The sequence below is a fragment of the Chelonoidis abingdonii genome, chromosome 1 (assembly GCF_003597395.2).
Source record: "Chelonoidis abingdonii isolate Lonesome George chromosome 1, CheloAbing_2.0, whole genome shotgun sequence".
Lineage (NCBI taxonomy): Eukaryota > Metazoa > Chordata > Testudines > Testudinidae > Chelonoidis > Chelonoidis abingdonii.
This window is the reverse complement of record NC_133769.1, coordinates 312,685,698-312,701,586: the sequence shown is the minus strand read 5'-3', so window position 1 is coordinate 312,701,586 and position 15,889 is coordinate 312,685,698. Positions and strand designations below refer to the sequence as shown.

At 42.4% G+C, this 15,889-nt stretch overlaps 1 protein-coding gene across 1 annotated transcript in view; it reads left to right on the top strand.

Annotated features, from left to right (window-relative positions):
- Positions 1–315: 315 nt before the first annotated feature.
- The window catches only part of LCP1 (lymphocyte cytosolic protein 1), a 43,225-nt gene continuing 27,651 nt past the window's right edge, over positions 316–15,889 (top strand). Inside the window, exon 1 of the mRNA XM_032790654.2 lies at positions 316–412. The gene's annotated coding sequence lies outside the window, so the exon portion shown is untranslated. The remainder of the gene's footprint in view (positions 413–15,889) is intronic.

Genomic DNA, 15,889 nt, shown 5'->3' with positions numbered 1-15,889 from the left:
GCCTTAGTGTGACTGTGACCTGAAACTGTAATTGTTCAATTTAGAAAGAGAAGAGGCATAAATAGCGTGTGTGTATATGTGTGTGTATGTGTGCATATAGATAGATAGGAGAGAGAGAGAGAGAGATGCTTTTAAGAGACATAAAGAGGAAGTGGCAAGAACTCTACATTTCAATGTGACCTGCTCTGTGTGAGTAATCAGGTGATGGGGGGAGGGTTGCCCAAAGTAAGTAATATTTCCTTATAAAGACAAAATCTATCTCACTGTCACATGACATTTGATCACTTTAGTCATTTCCTTCGTTGTGGTCACATACTGAAGGTTGACAAGTTGCACTTCAGATCACAAAGGAGGGTTTTCCTAGGCACAGTCCAACCTGCTTCTACTTATTTTTTTACAGCTTTCCAACAAGGTAATTTTACAAAAAATCTTTTCTTTCAGTTTAAGTTGGATCTCACACTGCCTGGTAGTTCGGACCACAGCATTAGATTTCTGGTATGCTTACAGCACCTGTTATTTTTCTGTGCACCCATCCTCAATGTGTACTCTAGCAGTTTAACTGCGCAGGAAACCTGTGGTCACCAGGAGCAAGAGCATGGGATCGGTAACAGTATGAATCATTTTCCAGTCTAGTGCAAATTATTTCTATGAACCTTTGAGAGTATATGTAGTGTGTTATTCTGGTATATTGCCATTTGTTTTATTTGTATTGGAGTTATCGGCTGTATTTGATCCATTTGAAAATGTTGGGAGATTGATATGGTGGTGTAGTTTAATTTTAGGTCCAGTGGTCTGAAAAAGGCTGATATTTTCTAGATGATTTACTTTTTCTGATATGGCTTAAAATTGTTGCTTTTAGGAAGACATACAAGCTAACCTATTATCGATCTAATTTCACTATGCTGTCCCTTCCCCGATAATGGGAGCCATATTGGGTTATCAGTTTTAAGGCAGAATTTATCACTGATTTCAGTAGGGACTACTGCTTAAAAACAGGTGGGATGGCCCCAGAATAAAACTTGGTTTTTAAAAGGCTGAGCCAATGTGCATTTAAGTCAGTCAAAGTATTGCCGTTGACTTGAATGGGCTTTGATTTAGACTCTAAATTTATTGTGTGTTACAAGTCTCTGGATTCTCCAGGTGGCTTTATCTCTTCTGAGCATTCAGGGAATGTTTGCACAAACAAGGATCTTCCTGCTGATCCTTCCATTCCATAATTTCCATAGACTTTCCTGCCTCCCTCGGCCAGGCAGGTGTGGATTCACCACGAAGTTAATTCAAGCTTCGTTAAACATTGGCTGCATAGCATTGTGAAACATTATATCTCTGGATGAGTTTGATTTCCAAATCATAAACGAAATGAGATGTCAGGTTCTAGATACCTGACACTAAAATTTCAGGAAAGAATAACAAATATATATATTAACCAAGATACAAAATCTTCGTTAATGTGACACAAAACTTAATGGCCAAATCTTGTAGTCCTTAGTCCTCATTTGGGCAAAAGTCCACTGACATCGAGGAGAGTTTGTCTCAGTGCAGGATTTGTCCATTAGCTCCTGCGAACATCAAGTGAAGATAATCTTAAAAACAAATTACAAATGAGGCTGCTTCTTTAGAAATGCAGATGGATTGTTGACAAATGGAGTTTTGATCATTTGGGTGAAATCTCAGGGCCACGTGTGTAGAGAGGACCCTCCATACACACATTTCCCCCTGCTTATGCTGAAGGGGTGTATCAGACCTCCATGGTGTCAGAAAGTAGAGAATGAGTGGAAGGGGAGGGCAGGGAAAGACCCAGGCAGTCTTCCCCTGCATCAAATAGAAACAGAAAACCCCTTCTTATTGGAAAATCCCATTAAGAACTGGCACTAGCAGCATGAGCCATTTGGGAAATTCCTGATAGCACAGCTAGGTATTTCTGCATAAGAGCATGATTTGGCTGATAGAAAGTTTTGAACTCTCTTGATATAGTGTCAATACATTCTTCCCCACCTCAGAAAAAATCATATAGTCAATTTTTAATCAGAAGCCTCCACTGAAATAAAAAGAGTTCTGCCTAAACATGGATGATATAATATGGCTCTAGAATTTGTAAGATATTTTTCAAAAGTAATTGACTGTAAGCATATGCAGAATGGCATTCACTGAGTATAGTCTCCTCTCTTCTGCCCACAAAATTAGCATGAAACAGCTAGTATTATGCCATGTCATTTATTTTTAAGCCCCAGTACTGGTATTAGGGAGATGAGCTTAAAATTCAGTGGCACAATATGGCTCCATGGAAATTATGACCTTAATACAAAGATTTTGATGGAGATCTTGCAGCAATGGTTATCACAAAGATTTTATTAAAATATGTACTTATTTTGGAAAGTGTGTGTATATAGGAAATGGGTGGCAAAACAGGGAGATACGTTAAAATTAAATGGTGACTTGCCTTCAAAAAAACAGCTGATTAATTCATCTACTTATCTGTTTTGTACACAGCTGCAGAATCTTGTCAAATTCTGATGATGTTATGCAATATGTTTAGCAAATCAAACCACATTAAGCATACTAAATCCTATCTTATAATACAGTGGTAGGCACATCGTTGGTCATTCTGTACTAAACCAGGCCCTTTACGATTAACACAAAGGAAAATGGGTGCTGAGGATACAGGATAAATTGATGCTGCAGGAAAGAGAAGGGTTTTGATGATGATTTTCATCAGTTAAATTATTGTTATTAATGATTCTTATTACTAGTAATTACCCATTACTGTGATGATGACTAGATTGTGATAGCAACCAAAAATATGCTAGGCATTTTCCAAACACAGGAAGACACTGCCCCTGAGGTGAAGAGTGTGCATGCAATCTTAAAGACGAACACAGATGATTGGTGGGAGGGGAAAAAGAATGAAACACACAAGAGAACAGAATGATCATGAGAATGGTAATGGGCACATGACTTCTTAGACAGGTGTGTGTTTGTTGTCATTTTTGTTCTCTTTTTTTCAAAGTTAGACTCACTAAAGTCCCCTTATCCCACCTTCCCTCCACAATTTAACCTTCCCATCTTTCTATCATGCTGAATCCCAGATTCAGTTCCAGTGTTCTTAGGCCTCTCCTCCCCAACATTTCACTTCCCTCCCACCATGCAGAGGAGCAGTTCATTTATGAATCCAAGAAACAGGAAATTGGATGATTTAGTCAGATAGTTTCTTGAAGGAATCACAAAAGTAAATTTTCTTGAGGGAAGATGCAGAGGCAGTTTTGGGAGAAGCAGACAAAGGGCACTGGCAGAATAGAGAGGATGAGTGAGCTGATAAGATACAAAGGGAGGTAGATAAGGAGAGAGAGAATTATGTAGGGTCTGAACAGGTTTAGACCACCAGCATGCATAAGGAATCTTTAGTTTACTTAGAAAATAGTAACTAATTGGAAGGACCTCCTAAGCAAGGTTGTGGAAGCAAAGACACAGGGACAATTAAATAAAAGTCATTCAAGAGCCTATAAGAAAGCAGTACACCACAGTCAAACAACAGTAGGATACACAGAGTTTTCTTTCATTTCTAGTATTCTTGGGATAGCTGAATGAGTTTGGGCTATATCATGACCTCAGTTTTAAAGCAGAATTCCCCACTGAAAGCAATAAGGAGTTCTGCATAACTGAGAACACAGTATGGCCCTTAGTATGTCCCAGGAAGAAATCTATAAGCAGATTTTCATACTGGGGCAAAAAGAAAAAAGGACTGGAAAATATGAGAAACAATCCTTCATAAATCCAGTTGGAACACCAAATTCAAATAAATATTAATAGTTTATACATAAAAATATTTTGGCAGTTCTTTGTTTTACCTTCTGAATATATTTTGAAAGTTTAGCTGTTTATGATTATTTTACATGCACCATGTTATTGGTTACATACTAATACGCTTGAAATATGTGCAGTAATTTTCTTCTATGAATTTGCATCAAATAGATTTATTATACTGAACATATTCAGCATATTTTAATTGAGTAAACACTTGGAGGTACATCTAACAACCTACCACCATGCATAGTGCCATCGACATTTTCCTGAACCCCGAGGACTCTACTGCGAAGGGATGGGGGATTGATTGGAGAGAGTCTGTCCTCTGTTTACCTAAGATTTCTTTATGCAGTCCCTCTCTGCACTCAGTAGGTGCTGAACATGTAGATGAAGTCTGCTTGCTAATATCCGAAGTGACCTTTGCTGGGAATTCTGCTCATTGCCCTTCTTGGGTTCTAAGAAGCGTTGTGTCGGCTTTTCTACAGCAGGAAAAATTTGATGGATTTATTGCACAGAGGGGCAGGTCTAGTGGTTCCACAACCCTGCATAACCACTGGCCAAAAATCCCTGCAGGATTAGCAGCCACTACTACAGCCCAGTAGTGACTGGGCTGGCCTGTGGGAAAGAGGACTCCATTCCCCTACAACCTCTCTGGAACTCGCTTGCACAAACTCTGTTTACTTAAGCTAAGTCTAGGGCACAAGATTTGGCTTTAAGCACTTACTAAGTTATATTGAGAAACAATGTCCTTTCTTGAAAGCTTATGAAATTAAGACTTGTGTAGCACCAAGATGTTGTCTTTCAAGCAGAGATAAACATGTCATTTTACTGCAGTCTCTTCAAATTCTCAGATGCAGCATCTTTATCATTCAGCAGCTATATTGTGGGTGGTTATAGCCTTTTTGGGGATGGTATTATCATTTACTGTGGACCAATTGTGAACTCCTTATTCACACTGGGGAGCAGTTACTCACAGAAGTAGTCCCATTGACTTCATGATGGGTGCACAATCTTGCCCTGTAGTTCTATACAATGCCTTGCACAGTGGGGTCCCAACCTGGTTGAAACCTCTAGGTCAGGGGTAGGCAACCTATGGCACATGTGCCGAAGTTGGCGTGCAAGCTGATTTTCAGTGGCACTCACACTGCCCAGGTCCTGGCCACTGGTCCAGGGGGCTCTGCACTTTAATTTAATTTTAAGTGAAGCTTCTTAAACATTTTAAAAACCTTATTTTCTTTACACACAACAATCGTTTAGTTATATATTATAGACTTATAGAAAGAGACTTTCTAAAAATATTACTGGCACGCAAAACCTTAAATCAGAGTGAATAAATGAAGACTCAGCACACCACTTCTGAAAGGTTGCCAACCCCTGCTCTAGGTGCTACCGTAATAGGAATGTTACATATTGTTAACAGAGTTGGGCACATTTTGGACTGTTTGGGATTCAGAATTTAATTCAACATCCTTGAGAAAATTAGAATGGACCGTTTAACTTTATTGTGTATTTGTAGCTATTTAAGCAGGCTGATGGACACACTAGAAATAATATACACCTAGAAAAAGAGCATTTTCTTAAATGCAGCATATTCAAAATATATTAGTTGGTCTATACCCTTCAGTGATCTTGGAAGTCATTTTCTTAAGAATTACATTTTAATTTGACATTTTGTTCAGAAGTTGCTGGTGTTTCCTAATGCAGTCAACCACTGTGGCCTAAGAAGTAGCACTGCAGAAAGGGATCTGGGGGTCATAATGGACCACAAGCTAAATATGAGCCAACAGTATAACACTGTTGCAAGAAAAGCAAGCATCATTCTGGGATGTATTGGCAAGAGTGTTGTAAGCGAGACACAAGAAGTAATTCTTCCACTCTACTCTGCTCTCATAAGGTCTTAGCTGAAGTACTGTGTCCAGTTCTGGGTGCCACATTTCAGGAAAGATGTGGACAAATTGGAGAAAGTCCAGAGAAGAGCAACAAAATTGATTAAAGGTCTAGAAAATGTGACCTATGAGGGAAGATTGAAAAAACTGGGTTTGTTTAGTCTGGAAAAGAAGACAGAGAGGGGACATGATAACAGTTTTCAAGTACATGAAAGGCTCTTACGAGGAGGAAGTAGAAAAATTGTTCTTAACCTCTGAGGACAGGACAAGAAGCAAAGGGCTTAAATTGCAGCAAGGGAGGTTTATGTTGGACATTAGGAAAAATTTCCTAACTGTCAAGGTGGTTAAGCACTGGGACAAATTACCCAGGGAATTTGTAGAATCTCCATCATGGGAGGTTTTCAAGACCAGGTTAGACAAACACGTCAGGTGTTTATTATTTAGTCCCGCCTTGAGTGTAGGGGACTGGACTAGATGATCTATTGAGGTCCCTTCCTGTCCTACATTTTCATGATTCTGTGATGATAAATAACCAGTGAAGGACAAGGTGTTTCAGTGGGTCCTTTCATCATGGGAGATGTGAGTTCAAATTTTGCCTTAGACTACTAGTGAAAAATCATTAAACCACTTAACTAAACTGCCACACAAACAGGAAAGATGGCCAGTCTGGTCAAGAACCTCCAGACTGAAAAAAGAGTGTCGTAGATTAGCATTGGAGCATTGATGGATCTATCCAGCTGTCTAAGGCATTGCTATCTGCTAGATTCCTGTAGACCTCCCACCTATAAATTAATCCTGTCCCACTCTGGCAGAAGCTCTGAGGGAAGGTTGACATGCTAATACTGTCTGTCCTCCCAGGCTGTGAATCTATCCTGGGTTTCCTTCTTGGCACAGAGAGGTGCAGTTTACCTCAGACATTATTAGATAATCTAGGGTTTTATGTACATTACAGTTTAAAATAACAAAAATATAATATAAAATGTGTCCTGAGAAGTAAGAGAGAGGAAATTTTAGACTATGCTGTAACTGCATTAAATATGTTTTGCTGAGCATCAGCAACACTATTTTGCTCTCTCCATTTAGTGCCATTATAGATGTTTATTTTAAAGAAGTTAGAGCTTTTTTCCTTCTTTTTTTTTGCCAGTGAACGGAAGACTAAAGTTGAGCAACTTTTAAGCCACAATGTTGTGGTTTATAGCATTGATTCTTCTTTTCACATGAGATCAACTGAATAATTTCTCTTTTTCTCTCTCCTTGTGTGTGAGAGCAAAAACAGAAGAAAATATTATATGCCCTCCCTGCAAGACTATCTGCAGTTGTCAAACATTTCTAAGGCCCAGAAACATAAATGCCACCTTCCCACCCATACAAAATATGCTAGTTGGACACATAGTCTGACAAGGACACCTTTGCATGGGAGGTGTAGCTGGGTGAGAGGACATATGGGCAAAACCATGGAGACCATGCGTGCTAGTCCCCATTGAGAGAGAGAAATATTCCAGGAGAAGAATGTCCTAGAAGAGACATTCTGATAACCATCAGTTACATGCACATGCATGAGGAGAGGGACTTAAGAAACATTGACTGGAGGAAGAATTTAGTGAGTAAAATCCCCCAAAGATACCACCTACTCCCATAGGAGCTGGAAATAGGGTAGGTGGGGGTGCTGCCACACCCCCTGGCTTGAATGGTTTCCATCATATACAGGGTTTAAAGTTTGGCTCAATGGCTCTCAGCACCCCCACTATACAAATTGTTCCAGCACTCGTGCCAATTCCCATATATCTTTGTGATATTCAAGCACACCTGGGGTACATCAGGAGATGCAGAACTCCTTTTCACTTCCTGGAGGCTCATTCTCAGTCGCTGTTGCTTATCTCATGTGCTGTAAGTAAGGAGAATTTTCCTGATGCATTTTGGGTTAAAAACTCTCCTTGAAATTGATCAGAAAGAAATGCTAATTCAGAAAAGTGGAAAACTATTCTATAATCCTGATGAAAAATCCTGCACAAAGAAATCAGATCTCAGATAACTGACAGCTTGGATAGGGCAAGGAAGAGTAAAAAAAAACCAGGAGTTAAAGGAGATCCAGCTCAGCCAGAGAAAAGGGTACAGTGTTGTCAAGGAGAGCTGTGTCTTGTATTTTTCCTCTGTTGCTCCAAATGCTCTATTTCACAGGGATGACATGCTTCTTGTTCCAGAAGCCTAAGTGAGAATAAACTATTTAGAAGAGGGTGGCGGGGGAGCTGAAAATGTAGGTGACCAGGGACACACCCAATTCTCCCCTCCCTGTTCCCCACAATACTCTAGAAAAAAACATACTATTAATAAAGTAATGCCCCAGTGGGTAAAGAGTGTGTGGAAAATCTTTATTTCTTCAGCTATTCCAGTACTTTAAGTCATTGCTGAGTTGATAATGACTATTCAAATATGTGTTTATGAAATGTAATGGTGCCACATAAAATTTCCCATTTTGCTCCAGGGAAAAAGTGCAACTTTACTTAAGGTGCATTGATGTATCTTCATGGTTTTCATTCTAGTGCCTGTGAGAAACCACAAAATGGAGGAGCTTATGAAACAAGAACTTCTAGTAACTAATTTAGTACAATTGTGAAAGCATTCAGTATTTAATGACTTTATTATTTATATTGCATTGTGAGTGCACACTTACTTTGCCAAGTAATATGTGATAATTCATGAGATTACAGTACTTTTCAGATTTTTTAACCATGGCCTCATAATCAGAAGAAATGAAAGAACATTAACGCTGAAGTGCATCAGTTAGTGGTGACATTTCATTCCTCAGGTTTGGGACTGTTGTTTTTGTTCTTCCATTATGTCCTAGGCAGAAAATAGTTTGTCATTAGGTCTCTTAAAACATCCATAATGTAGCTGTTCCTTTTAAAGATGAAGTCCACTGAAAACCAGACAAATTACACTGTTGTATTATTTTAAATATACAACAAAGGTAATGGCTTTACAGAAGCTATTTCAGTGTAAATTTGTCAGGATTCTCAGCACACAGGATGAGAATATATTTTTAAATAAAGGAGCACACAAAACAACATTCAGATATGGTTATGAAGATGGAGCAAGAATGCATTTGCACAGTTTGCGCCTATGTTGCAACATTGGTGTGAGCGGTGCTTTGCAGGTAAATAAAAAGACAAGGCCCCAGACCTAAGTAACACACTGTCTGGATGTCCCACTACTATCTTAAATTCAATCTATCCAAAACACAGCTCTGTACCTCTCCTTTTAATCTGTTTCCATTTACTTCGGCCTCTTTCTTGCTGTTGACAACTCCACTTCTTCACACAGCACACAGTCAACTGGTGGAACTCCTTGCCTGAGGAGGTTGTGAAGGCTAGGACTATAATAGGGTTTAAAAGAGAACTAGGTACATTCATGGAGGTTAAGTCCATTAATGGCTATTAGCCAGGATGAGTAAGGAATGATGTCCCTAGCCTCTGTTTGTCAGAAGGTGGAGATGGATAGCAGGAGAGAGATCACTTGATCATTACCTGTTAGGGTCACTCCTTCTGGGGCACCTGGCATTGGCCACTGTTGGTAGACAGGATACTGGGCTGGATGGATCTTTGGTCTGACCCAGTATGGCCATTCTTATGTTCACTATTTTCCCCATCTCTCTGGCATATTGATCATCGTCAGCTCCTTCCTTTGCATTTAAGTTCTTGCTAAGTCCAATCTTTTCATTCTCTGTAATGGCCCCCAGCTCTGCCATTTATTCTGCTATAACCCTTGACCATACTTTGCTCTTTCTTCACTTTGATTAACCTTGCCCTTCCTAGCACCCCTGCCTTTCCCCTCTCCCTTCTATTCAAAACAACTGCTGCTAATGCTATTTTCTTTCCCACTGCTCCAATCACTACAACCCCTCCTTAACTCTCCAAAAAAATAAAGAGGAGTCCGGTGGCACCTTAAAGACTAACAGATTTATTTGGCATAAGCTTTCATGGGTAAAAAAACCTCACTTCTTCAGTTACATGATACATGATGCACATTACCCACAAAACTTATGCCCAAATAAATCTGTTAGTCTTTAAGGTGCCGCTGGACTCTTCATTGTCTTTCCACCTTGTTCACCTCACTGGTAATCTCCTCACACCCTCCTTTGCCTGAACTACTGTCCTGCCTTCGTTTGTTCTGTCCTGTCTTGTCTGCCATACACAGCAACTCCTTGAAGCAGGAAACGTGTCTTACTGTACGTTTTATAAAGTGTAGCATACTTTTTTACAGTGTATCATGAATGACGAGTTACAAGGTTGTTCAGGTTTCAGTGTAGCAGCCACGTTAGTCTGTGTCTGCAAAAAGAACAGGAGTTCTTGTGGCACGTTAGAGACTAACAAATTTATTTGAGCATAAGCTTTCGTGGGCTATAGGCCACTTCTTCGGATGTATAGAATGGAACATATATTGAAGAGATATATATACACATACAGAGAGCATGAAAAGGTAGGAGTTGTCTTACCAACTCTGAAAGGCCAATTAAGTGAGAAAAAAACTTTTGACGTGATAATCAAGATAGCCCAGTACAGACAGTTTGATAAGAAGTGTGAGAATACTTACAAGGGGAGATAGATTCAATGTTTGTAATGGCACAGCCATTCCCAGTCCCTGTTCAAACCTAAGTTGATGGTATCTAGTTTGCATATCAATTCCAGCTCAGCAGTTTCTCGTTGGAGTCTGTTTTTGAAGCTTTTCTGTTGCAAAATTGCCACCCACAGGTCTGTCACTGAATGACCAAACAGGTTGAAGTGTTCTACTGCTTTTTGAGTGTTATGATTCCTGATGTCAGATTTGTGTCCATTAATTCTTTTGCATAGAGACTGTCTGGTTTGGCCAGTGTACGTGGCAGGGGGCATTGCTGGCACATGATGGCATATATCACATGATTCAGATGGACTTAGTGGACTCCCAGTAATCCCAATATCTGGGAAATAAATGCAGGCTTCTTTGCTAGAGTCCAAACCAGTGTCACTCAGTGAAGTTCTGGAAGAGCTTGGGCAGCTTTGGGATACAGTACATTGCCTTTTTAACCAGATCAGCAAGTTGAGACACCAGCTGCTGCCTCTGTCCTGAGCCCTGTTGTGTGTCCCCCTGCTTTGTAGACATGGGGTACAGGAGCAGGGGGGCAGGAGCAGGAAGAGGTGGACGCTCTGACATCAGCATCCCTCTTCTGACCCCCTCCCTGCCCCCACACAGCAAGCAAGAGGCTCCCGGGAGCAGCTCCAAGGCAGAGGGCAAGAGCAGCACGTGGCAGTGGGGGGAGAGACAGCTGAACCGCCCTGCAATTAATAGCCTACTGGGCAGCTGTCGCATGGGGAACTTAGAGGAGTTGATAGGGGAGCTGCCAGCCCACCCTGGTTCCAGGCCCCCACCAGCTAGCTCCAACAGGCTGCTCCTCCTGCAAGCAGTGGACAAAGCAGGAAGCTGCCAAACAATGTTATAAGGGAGCATTGTACAACTTTAAATGAGCATGTTCTCTATTAGATCAGCGATGTAAAAACAAAACAACGTTAGCCAGGATGATGTTAAGTGAGGAGTTACTCTGTGTGTGTGTGTGTGTGTGTGTGTGTGTGTGTGTGTGTATAGATATAGATATAGATAAAATTAGGTTCCAGGGAAATGTTTTTTGCCAGACAAAAGACATTATATATAAACCTAACCCCCCTATTTGCATTAATTCTTATGGGGAAATTGGATTTGCTTAACATAGCTTGGCTTAAAGTAGTGTTTTTCAGGAAGATAAGTACAATGTTAAGCAAGAAGTTACTGTACTGCATGATCTTATTTTTCAACAATATCTAAGTTTTCAATTAGCTAAACAACACATGCAATTACTGTACAAGATAGTCATTAGCAAGTTTCTTTATTCCATTAAATAAGGGGGGAGGGATAGCTCAGTGGTTTGCGCACTGGCCTGCTAAACACAGGATGTGAGTTCAGTCCTTGAGGGGGCCATTTAAGGATCTGGGGCAAAATCAGTACTTGGTCCTGCTAGTGAAGGCAGGGGGCTGGATTCAATGACCTTTCAAGGTCCCTTCCAGTTTTATGAAATAGGTATATCTCCATATATTTATATTTTATATTTAAGTAGAAAACATTTATCCTTATTGGTAGGGTTCCCGACTTTGTAATTGCAGAAAACCCTTGCTCCGCTCCTTCCCTACCCCTTCCCTGAGGTCTTACCCCTTTTCTGATGTCTCACCCACCACTCAATCCATCCCGCCTCCCTCCATCACTCACTCTCCCCACTCTCGCTCACTCGCTCATTTTCACCAGGCTGGGGCGGAAGGTTGAGGTGTGAGAGGGGATGAGATCTCTGGCTGGGAGTGCGGGCTATGGGGTGAGGCCAGGGATGAGGGGTTTGGGGTACAGGAGGAGGCTCTGGGCTGGGACCGAGGGGTTCAGAGTGCGGGGAGCAGGGGGTTGGGGTGAGGGAAGGGGTGTGGGCTCTGATAAGGAGTTTGGGTGCGGGAGGGGGCTCAGGTTTGGGGTGCCAGGGGGGCTCTGGGCTGGGGTGTGGGCCAAGGGGTTCAGAGTGTGGGAGGAGGCTCAGGGCTGGAGCAGGGTTTGGCGTGTGGAAGGGGGTAAGGGCTCCAGCTGGGGGTGAAGGTTCTGGGGTGGGGCCAGGGATGAGGGGTTAGGAGTTCAGGAGGGGGCTGTCGACTGAGGGGTGGGGCCAATGGTGTTTGGTGTGTGTGTGTGCAGGGGCATCTGGGCTGGGACAGAGGGTTGGGGTGTGGGAGGGAGTGTGGGGTGTTGACTCCAGGAGGGGGCTCCAACCTGGGACAAGGGGTTGGGTGTGGGAGTGAGTTTGGGCTGTGGGCTCTGGGCAGCAATTACCTCAGGCAGCTCCTAGAAGTGGTGACATTTTCCTCAGCTCCTAGGTGGAGGTGCAGTCAGGTGGCTCCGTGTGCTGCTTTTGCCCACAGGTGCAGCCCCCGCAGTTCCCATTGGCTGCAGTTCCTGGCCAATGGGAGCTGCAGAGCTGGTGCTCAGGGTGGGGGCAGTGCACAGAGCCACTGTGACCGGCCCTGGGCCTAGGAGCTGAGAGACATGTCGCCACTTCCAGGAGCCATGTGGAGTCGAGTAGGAAGACTGCCTACCCCGCTGTATTGCCAACCAGACTTTTACTGGTCTGGTCAGTGATGCTGAACAGAGCCACCAGAGTCTCTTTTTGACCAGGTGTTCTGGTCAAAAATTGGACACCTTGGCAACTCTACCTATTGATTAAGGTACACTAAGCACCTGTCCCTTGTCAGCTCACTGTTTCTCAGTGCGTTTGATTTAACCACCCAGATAATTTCAGAAAAGTGACAGTAACTCTTAAGTATAAATTAATGCACAGGAAAACTCCCTTGGCATCCCCAACAAATCAGACTTTCAAGCAGCATCTTTCCAAAATAAATCACATTGAGATTAACATAAAATTTGTTTCTCTTACTCTGAAAACTTTCTGGATAAGATTCTCCTCTCAGTTCTTCCAGTGTATATTTGGGGAACCTTCACTGACTTTACTGAGCAAATATGGCCAAATATGAGACTAGAAGTATTAAAAATAAAAATAAATTAGTTCTTTCACTCCCTTTACTGCAATCTCTTGCCAAATTGGGGTTAAAGGTAATCTTGAAACAGTGTAGGAGTGGTATTCCACTAGGGACTTTGATGTTGATATTATGTGGCTATTACGTACTTGTGATGAGGTACTAAGGTGCCCAACTTTAACAGTTATGTGACTTGCAAAGTCTTGTGATGGAGTTGTGCCAATGGCAGTTTAGGGTTAACTGACGAAAATAGAATCTCGGGATCTAATTTTGAACGCACCCCGGGGTAAATAGGGAGTAACTCCCTTGAAGTTGGTGGCACAAGGGGATTAATTGGGTGAAATTAAAAGGTACAGTTAGACTGAGAATATAGAAAAATTCCAACTAACGTGTGTATGCTGGAGGGGAGGAGACATCAGGGTACTTTAGTGATATGAATACAGCAGCATGCTGGCAGTTCCAGTCTCAGCTCTGACACTGACTCTGTAGCCTTGGACAAAACAGTAACTTTTCTGCTGTTTCCCCATCCATAAAATGGGGCTGATAATATTGACCTCACAGGGGTATGTGAGGATTAATAACTGTGAAACCTGTGCCTTTGGTGGCCGTTATTATCAGGTTACATTGTACTTCATGGACCAAATTCTCCACCAGTTTATGTGGGCACAACTCCACTAGTTTCAATGGGGCCATTTATGCAGATGGTGAATGTAACCCAATAAGTGCTGCTATTGTTGTTTACATAATCTATTGCACCAGGGGCAGCTCTAGGTATTTTGCTGCCCCAAGCACGGCAGGCAGGCTGCCTTTGGCGGCTTGCCTGCGGGAGGTCCCCGGTCCCGTGGATTCGGCGGCACGCCTGCGGGAGGTCCACTGAAGCCGTGGGACCAGCGGACCCTCCGCAGGCATGCTGCCAAAGGCAGTCTGCCTGCTGCCCTCACGGCGACCGGCAGAGCGCCCCCCGTGGCTTGCCACCCCAGGCACGCGCTTGGCGTGCTGGTGCCTGGAGCCGCCCCTGTATTGCACAGTGGAATAACCTTCCTGGAGCAGTGTTAGACATCATATTGCTTGGCAAAGAACCTAGACTGGACAGCATAAACCTACATTGGAAAATAGATTAATGAGATGCCCTAATAAGTCTTTTCCATGATTTCCTCTCCAGTATGTCCCTCATAGTAATATTTCTCAATACGATTAATAATATTATTTGTTTTACATAGCGCCTAGAGGCCCCATTGTACGAAGCACTATACAAACACAAACATACAGTTCCTGCCTTTACAATCTTATTTATGTATTGTATTGTTCTTCTCTATAGTCAATGCTTCAAAAAAGTCTGAGCAAGATGAACCTTCTTTCTCTCCTGATGAAGAAGTCTTCTAGTTCTGATCCAGAACTTGCAGAGATTAGGCAGCTTAACTATGCTACTGTAGAGACAGACAGGATGAAAGAACCAGCCACATTTTATTGCCTTTGGCTTGTTTTTAATCCATTTCCATAAAGAGTTCTCCTTCTACGCCACACTTACTGACATTATAAATCAATGCAGAAATTCAGGAAGGCATTAAACCTGAAATCCAGATAAATGGTGCCTAACTGTTATACTCAAATTATTCTAGCAAATGTGTCAAGTATCATCTTCCATTTTTCAGATCTACCCTGAATATCTTTTACAAAACAATACAAATGTTTGCAATCTGGGCCTTCCCAATGAAGTTATGGGCGGGGGGGGGGCGGGGGCGGGTTAGGTCTGAAGTGGTTTTAGTGCATTCTCTTTTGATCCTAAATAAGGGCACTGCAACTGCAGCAGCCACCCTCAAATCCTCTAACTGGGGCCCATATAGTAGTCTAGTCTAGTCTAGCCCTTATATTATTTTATAAATTGTATTTATTACACTAGTGCCTAAGGACCAACCAAAAGTGAGACCCCATTGTGCTAGGTCCTGTATGAACCCAGAACTGTAGACAGTCTGTGCCCCAAACTGTTTGCACTATAAACAGACAAGACAGGGGCAGGGCAGGGCAGGACAATCCCACTCCCATTATCATGATATGGGAGCACCCTTCGGCAGTGAATGAAGCAACATGACACGCATCTGTCACAAGTGGAACTGAATCTTCCACCTCTGTGCAGCATTCTCAATGATATCAGAATGAAGGCACAATCGCATTTAGAACCTAATCCTTCTTTGTGTTGCATTGGTGTACTGAGAGGAAGAGGGCACAAAATGCTTCTTTCTCCCACCATGTGCCCGTAAAACAATAGAGCTACAGTTTCAACCTCGAGCTAAGGAGAGCACTAAGATGAAGGCCCGTTACAACACCTGCCAGTGTATCCCACTCCAAGGTATACATGTTCTGCTAGCTGGAAGACCCAAGTAGGCCCTTAGCATGTATGCTGCAATGTGAACCATTTGCTAATTGGTGATCCAAGCTGCCTCCTATGGCAGCAGTAACAAAGAGCTCCCAATCTTGTGTTTGCCCCCAAACATCCTGAGCCATCCTGCCCCACACTTGCAGGATGGCTTTGGAAATTCCTGAGTGTCCAACATAATTCTATTCTGTCCCTCCACAGTGTAATTAAGGCAAGTGAGGACAGGAATTAGGTATCAAAAGTATTCACCAGCCTTG